An 8,356-nucleotide genomic window follows, 5' to 3' on the forward strand; every position below is an offset into this window, starting at 1 on the left:
TACACATATACATATATATATATATATATATATATATATATATATATATATATATATATATATATATATATATATATATATATATATACATATTTATTTACTTGTGTGTTGGTGCATGAGCTGAGAATTTTCATTGTTTCAAAATCAGAACACATGTATATTGAAGAGCTTTTTTTCTGTTGAAGTGCAATTTTTTGTAGGATTATAATATGCACAATCAAGTGCGTTATTACACTAATTACAAGAGCATTTCAGCAAAACATTTTCCAGTGTGAGTGTGCGTGTGCGTGTGTGTGTGTGTGTGTGTAATGTTATGGCATACTTTCCGTAAAAGTGAAAAACAATCTTAAATATAGATATTTTTTATGAACACATTAAAAACCACGGTCTACAAATGGCAATCACTGTGATAAGTTATTCTTTACAATGAAGAAAAACATTAATTATAACGATCAAGTGTTCGTTGCATTTATTTATAAATCAGCCACGATATTGTTTACTAATTACATTAGTGTAATTCAATACCACACAGAATGATACAACGAACTGCAGGATATTGAATTTCGTAATTATTATCTGCATAAATAGAAAGCTTTTTTGCTCGAATACTTTAAGCGCAACAGGCTTTACTGATTAGAGTTGGAAGGAGGTTGGTAGGGTGGCTGTTCTTCAATATCATATAAGTATTTTAATGTATCACTTAACACTGACTTGAAGTAAGGATAATGATAGGGAGATCCTTACAATCCCCGAGACTGAGTGTGGCAGTGTTCGCTTAATCTGAAGAATAATGAAAATTGAAACACTTGCATTAAAAAAATCCGAATGCTCATTTGCATATGTGCTGCGTTGTTCATTGATTAATTGTGGACAAAGAGTCAGTCGTCTTGGTGTTAAATAAGCCCTGGTTAATTCTGAACCTCCCCATCCACCCTCCCAAGACCCGGATGATAAAAAAAGAACAAATTATGTTTACATGGTTTTGGCTGTTCATGATTGTTTTTCCGGTTCAGCACTTTTTTGCTTCCCGCCTAGAAAATAATCCATTTCCTGTTTTTTTAGTCTATAGAAAAATGTGTTTAGAGTTTTTCGTCATTCATGACGTCATCACAATGCTTTTAAATGTAAACCTGCCTAGATGGTCATGGTGTTTATACCTATGTGATTTGCTTCTGCTATTACTCCCATCGTAATCTGACTGGATAAAGTCAAAGGTTTTAGCGACAGGAATTTACGTTTACTGATAAAATGACAGAAATGGCATTATATGAAAAATTTTTCTTATAGCTAAAAACCTTCTGAGGTTTAGGTAACTGTTACTTGGTCTCAGAATGTTCTTCGTCATAGCTTATATGTTTTCAACTCATTTAATTTCATGATTACTGTGAACTCTCTAAATCCTTTCTCATTATCCTGAAGGTATTTCCATTACGTCAGCACAAGTTTTGAAGCTTGAATATCTCGTAACTCTTACGATTTTCTTTTTTTTGCTTCCTTTACAATCTTTTGCTAGTATCCATTTGTAAGACAAATTTTAGAACTGATAATGGCCTTTGAGAAATTTCTAAGATTTCTGTTTTGCTACAATGGGCATTTTTACTTCAGTTCCTGTTTCATATACTGTATATATATATATAGTATATATATATATATATATATATATATATATATATATATATATATATTATACATACACATATATATTATATATATATATATATATATATATATATATATATATATATATATATATATATATATATATATATATATATATATATATATATATATACATGTAGATGTAATTACCTGTGTTTATATCCCCTTGGTCACGCGTTTTCATTTATTTACAAGTCTTATCGTTTTTATTCCTTTTCCTTCAGTAACCGAAACTTTTATTTTTCGCTTTTTGAAAGTTTCCGTTTTCATTTCTGAACTCTCGAATTTTTAAAATGTAATCCTGAATTTGTCTGTAGCAAACTTTTCATAGCGATACACATCCTCCCAAAGTTTTACTCAGAATAAAATTTTTTTTCCCAAATAATATCAAAATTTGACACTATATGAAGAAAAAGTTAAAACAGAAGCGAATATCTACTACTCCTAACTGCGCACGTCTTTAACGGAAAATGTTGAACGGTAACCATTTTTGACCATATGTGAGACACGTCATCTGATCGACCAATAGTTTCTTTACTGGAAGTTTATAGACATGTTCTGCTGCGCCAAGAATCGATTCTGGCGAAATCATAAGACGAGCATGACACGCGCCAAAAACACAAGTCCCTAATATACAATATCTATTCATTTATCTATCCATCTATCAGTCTATATGAACACACACATGTATATAAATATATTTATATATATACAGTATACATACAGTATATGTATAGATGATGTACATTAGAAACTTGTGGTTTATTGCCTATAATGTTCGTCTTATTGCTGAGTCACAGATCTGATTCTTGGCAGAAGCAAATAATTATATATATATATATATATATATATATATATATATATATATATATATATATATATATGTGTATATGTGTGTGTGTGTGTGTGTGTGTATATGTATGCACACACATATATATATATAATGTAAATATTTGTGTGAAGTTTACATGCTCAGGGTAATGTCTGCCATACATGCAACGTTTTCTGAGAAAGAAATTTTTTCTTCCTTTCCTACGCGCGTTCAATTGAAAGAAAATTAATTAGTTCTTAGAAGTGTCTTTGTCATCCATTATGGCGCATTAACGTCTTACCATCATCCTTTCCTCTCATCCTACACAAGAGAAACAAGATTACAAATGACCTTGGGGCTGTTGGTGTCATTTATCTGTTGTGTCATCTATCACAAATTTTTTGTGAGCTTGCTTGCTTCCCTCTGCATTTATCAGTCGCTTCCAAAAGTGCTCTTCTGTCGACCTGGGATCTCTTCCTCGTCTACTTATTTTTTCCATTCGATAATATGTAATTTATCGGTGCCATTATTGATGTCGGGTGAAGTCACTTGGATTTATATAAATGAACCTCACAAGTACTTGGTTACCCTTGTTAAATATTTAGCTACCTTTCAGTTCATTCTGTTTTTTCATGTTTTAATGAAGTATCTGGGAGTATTATGTACATGAATGTATACGTGAGTAAAATATCTCTCTCTCTCTCTCTCTCTAGCTCTCTAGCCTCTATATATATATATATATATATATATATGTATATATATATATATATATATATATATATATGTGTGTGTGTGTGTGTGTGTGTGTGTGTGTGTTTCCAAAAGTTTCTAAAGCGAGTTCATCCACAAAAAAGTAGTTTAGGTGTAATTGTGGTAATTTCCACACACACACACACACACACAGCACAAAAGAGAGAGAGAGAGAGAGAGAGAGAGAGGGAGAGAGAGAGAGAGAGTGGGTGGGGGAGGGGATATAAGTCTGAGATCCTGTGATGCAAGAACGTATGTGTGGCTTCAGCCTTTCTTCTCAAGACGGTTTGTCAGACCTCGTATTTCGTCTGTTGAAGAAAACCTTCACCTCGTAAGCCTCAAGATTGATGGAGTGGAGATGAATATCTAAAACAAGTTACTAATGAAATACAGGAATTTGAGGAAGAAAAGGAAAATGAAAAATGACAAATGATTGTCCTCAAGATGGACTTTTTTTTCCATGATAAGACAATGATGAAATTTTAGTTGTGTTTCATAACAACAAAATCTCCGTCAAGTTTGATTGTAAGAAAATGATGGAATATTTAGAGATAATAATAAATCCAGACATCATCTGAGGAATATAGTTTTTATTGATAAGCCAATTTATAATCTATTAATTCTAAAACGTGTAAATTAATATTGTTTTTTCATCCAAAGTCGATTAAATATTGTGAGAAAGTACGGCTGGGAGTTTTATTCATATATTTTTTTCATCCAGTAGGGCTAAACAAACCTGATCCTCTACCGCCCTGCAGAGCGAGAAGGGCGAAAGAGCCTTAAATCCCACCGCTGAGGAGCAGGTTATCAATTAGGAAGGAGATGCTGTCAGAAAGGAAACCGTAATTTTACGTTTGCCTCCCAAATCCCTCTCTTCCGAGTCCGCGTCATTTGTTACACGTCCCGATCCACGGCCGAACGCGTTTGGGTCCTGTGGGGGTCCTGTCGGGGAGGGAATGGGAAGGATGGGAATATTTATGAGCGTGAATGCGGTGAAACAGGATGTATTACGATTGGTATCGGGAAAGTTAACACTCCATTTCATGCAGGGTTACTATCGCAATATATAAAATAAATAAATGCATATATATATATATATATATATATATATATAAATATATATATATATAAATATATATATATAGCATATATATATATATATATATATATATATATATATTTATATTATATATATTGTATATATGTATATATACATATATACAGTATATATATAATATAAATATATATATATATATATATATATATATATATATATATGTATGTATATATATATATATATATATATATATATATATCTTAATAAATATATATTTATATATACACACACACACATATATATATATATATAATATATACATATATATATATATATATATATATATATATATATATATATATATATATATATATATATATATATGTGAATATAATTATTAGTGTGAATATAATTGAAGTAGATATTCATAACAGAATGTCGAAAATAGAACTTTGCATATACGAACTCCGCCCACATACACGACCACATTTCGAAATGGTCATAAATACCAAAAACGTATTTAATTTCCTTATCTCAGGATGTCACGATGCGCAAAAAGCCTATTTCAACATAAAAACGCACTTGACGATCAACCCATTAAATAAAACGAATTTAATTAATGAAAGTTACAGCAAGCTATCGAATGGCAAAATACATTGCCTGGAATTCGCCTAATTTCTCTTGACTGCTATCAATGAACTGAATTCCGCCAATTACAACGTGACGAATGTTCTTTATTCGAGTGACTCAAAATTTCTGCGCCCATTCCGGAACATCCTTTTATTCATACCATGCATTGAAAATCCGATTGTCTATCAAGTCAACACAGAAAGGAAAATTCGGCAGTTCAGCCACGGGGGCCTGTTTGCGTTAGCCGGGGCGGCGGGGGATGCGGGAGTTAGCTTCAAGGTACGTACCTGTGATGATTATAAATAAAGAACGTTAATGAAGCTTGCAAAATCTAATTTGAAATCTAATTCACTAGTGTTAAAAATAAAAAAGTAGGTAGGTCGACGGAAGAGCAGCTTTGGAAACGAATGATGAGAGCAGAGTTCTTAATTGCAAGCTTACAAAAACATGATAGATGACAAATAGATAAATGACGCAACAGGCCTGAAACGTCATTTGTAAATTATTTTCTTTGTAGGATGAGAGAAAAGATGATGGTAAGATGTTACAAGCTATAATGTATGAGAAGAAACTTCTGGGAGCACTGATTAATTTATTTTCAACTGAACACGTAAAGATAAAGTCTCTATATATATATATATATATATATATATATATATATATATATATATATATATATAATATATAATATATATATATATATATAATATAATCTTTAGTTTAACTAGACCACTTGAGCTGATTAACAGCTCTCCCTAGGGCAGGCCCGAAGGATTGACTTATTTTACGTGGCTAAGAACCAATTGGTTACCTTAGCAACGGGACCCAGCTATTGGGAATCCGAACCACATTATATATGTATGTATATATATGTATGTATGTATATATATACATATACAGTATACATATATACGACACTCGTTAATTATTGAGTTAGTCAGGATTCGATTCTTGGTCGCAGCAGAACATGTTCTGTAGACTTTTGTTAAAGAGCTATTGATCGATCAGATGATCTGTCGCACATGTAGTCAGAAGTGCTTTATCGTCCAGAATTTTCTCGAAGAGGTACGTAGTTAAGTGTAGTCTGTATCTGAGAAAATTTTGTGGATATTCGCTTCTCATTTTGGCTATTCTTCAAATAGTGTCAAAATTCTGATTGAGTTTGGATAAAATTAATTCCAGATAAAACTTTAGAGGAAATGTATTGTTACGAAAAGTCTGCCAGAAAAATTCAAAGGATTACATTAAAAAAATTCGTGTCTAGAAATGAAAACGGAAACTTTCCAAAAAACGAAAAAGAAAAAATGTTTCAGTTACTGAAAGAAAAGGAATAAAAAAGATAAGACTTGTAAATAAACAGAAAAACGTGTGACCAAGTGGACAAACACAGACACATACACATACATTACATACATACACACACACATAATACATATTATTATATATATATATAGTATATATATATATATATATGTATATATATATATATATATATATATATGTATATATATATATATATATATATATATATATATATATATATATATATATATATATATATATATATACTGTCTATATAATCATAAACGACACGATGTCGTTAGAGTCCTGATTCCTCGGTTGTCTGATCCTACTGGCTCTTAAAACCTTCGGTAACATATATGAAAATATATTAGAGGTAGGGGGAACAGCTTTCTGATTGTATATGAATCATTGGTGATGTGATAAATAGTTTAGAAATATATATATATATATATATATATATATATATATATATATATATATATATATATATACTGTCTATATAATCATAAAACTAGAAGGTTGTAATTCTTCCGGCAAACCCGAGATGGGGAACAGATATAATATATATATATATATATATATATATATATATATATATATATATATATATATATATATATATATATATATATATATATATATATATATATATATATATATATTGCATATTGTAATGTGGTACATGAATGGATTACAAAGAATGCATGAGCTGAAGTAATAATATCTATTTGAAGCGAAACAGAGAAATCCTAGAAAATTTCTCAAAAGGCCAGTACCAATTCATATCTCTATCTATCCAAATGAGCGCGAGCAAGAGGTTGTCATGGCAGCAACAAAAACCAATATAATAAGACATACGGGATTTTCAAGCTTCAAAAACTCTGCTGACGTGACGTAGATACATCTGTGATAATGATAGGATTTAGATGAGTTCGCAGCATAGAAATGAAATGAGCTGAAAACATATAAGCCTGGGACAAAGAACAATCTGATACCAAGTAACAATTATGTAAACTTTAGAAGATTTAGCTTTAAACAACATTCAAAGAAAGCCATTTCTGTCACTTTTAAAAGGGAAGAGGAAAATTACCGTCACTAAAACCCTTTATTTTATTTAATCAAGTTTACGATGTTGTAATGGTGACACATCATCTGCACATAGGTGTATACAGCATGACCAGATAAACAAATTTTCATTTAAAAAGTACATCGGTGAAGTTATGAGTGAAGGAAAGCTTTTAAAACATTTTTCTACAAAAATACAAAACACGAATTGATTATTCTTCCTATGCAAAGCAAGAGTGCTGAACCGGAAAAGTAATCATAAACAGCCAAACCATGTAAACATAATTTGTTCTTTTTTATCATCCGGTCTCGGGGAGGGTGGATGGCGGGGTGGGGTGGAGGTTCAGAATTAACACTCCACGGCTTATTTAACACAGAACGACTGACTCTTTGTCCACAATTAATCAATGAACAGCAGCGCATATGCAAATGAACATTCGGATTTTTTTTTTAATGCAAGTGTTTCAATTTTTCATTATTCTTCAGATTAAGCGAACACTGCCACACTCAGTCGCTCGGGGATTGTAAAGGATCTCCCCTATCATTATCCTTACTTCAAAGTCAATATTAAGTGATATATTTAAAATACTTATATGATATTGAAGAGAACAGCCACCCCTACCAACCTCCCTTCCAACTCTGTCGGTAAAGCCTGTTGCGGCAAAGTATTCGAGGCAAAAAAGCTTTCTCATTTATGCAGATAATAATTACGGAATTCAATACACCGTAGTTCGTTGTATCATTCTGTGTGGTATTGAATTACACTAATAATTAGTAAAGGTAGATATCCGTGGCTGATTATAAATAATGTCCCTCTAAATCCCTGTGAGCAAAATGCAACGAGGAACATTTCAGCGCTATAATCCATGTTTTTTCTTCATTTAACCAAGAATAACCCATGTCAATGAATACGAATTGTACACAACATCGGTTTTCATGCTTTCATAAAAATTGTTCTGTTTTTGATATTTTTTTCATTTATCCCAAAAAAAGATGTCATGGTAGCATACACAAAAAGTTTTGAGTTGAAATTTTCTTGTAATTACCTTGGTAGTGTAACAAAGCACTGAATGTATATT

This window comes from Macrobrachium rosenbergii, chromosome 17, assembly GCF_040412425.1.
Source record: "Macrobrachium rosenbergii isolate ZJJX-2024 chromosome 17, ASM4041242v1, whole genome shotgun sequence".
Lineage (NCBI taxonomy): Eukaryota > Metazoa > Arthropoda > Malacostraca > Decapoda > Palaemonidae > Macrobrachium > Macrobrachium rosenbergii.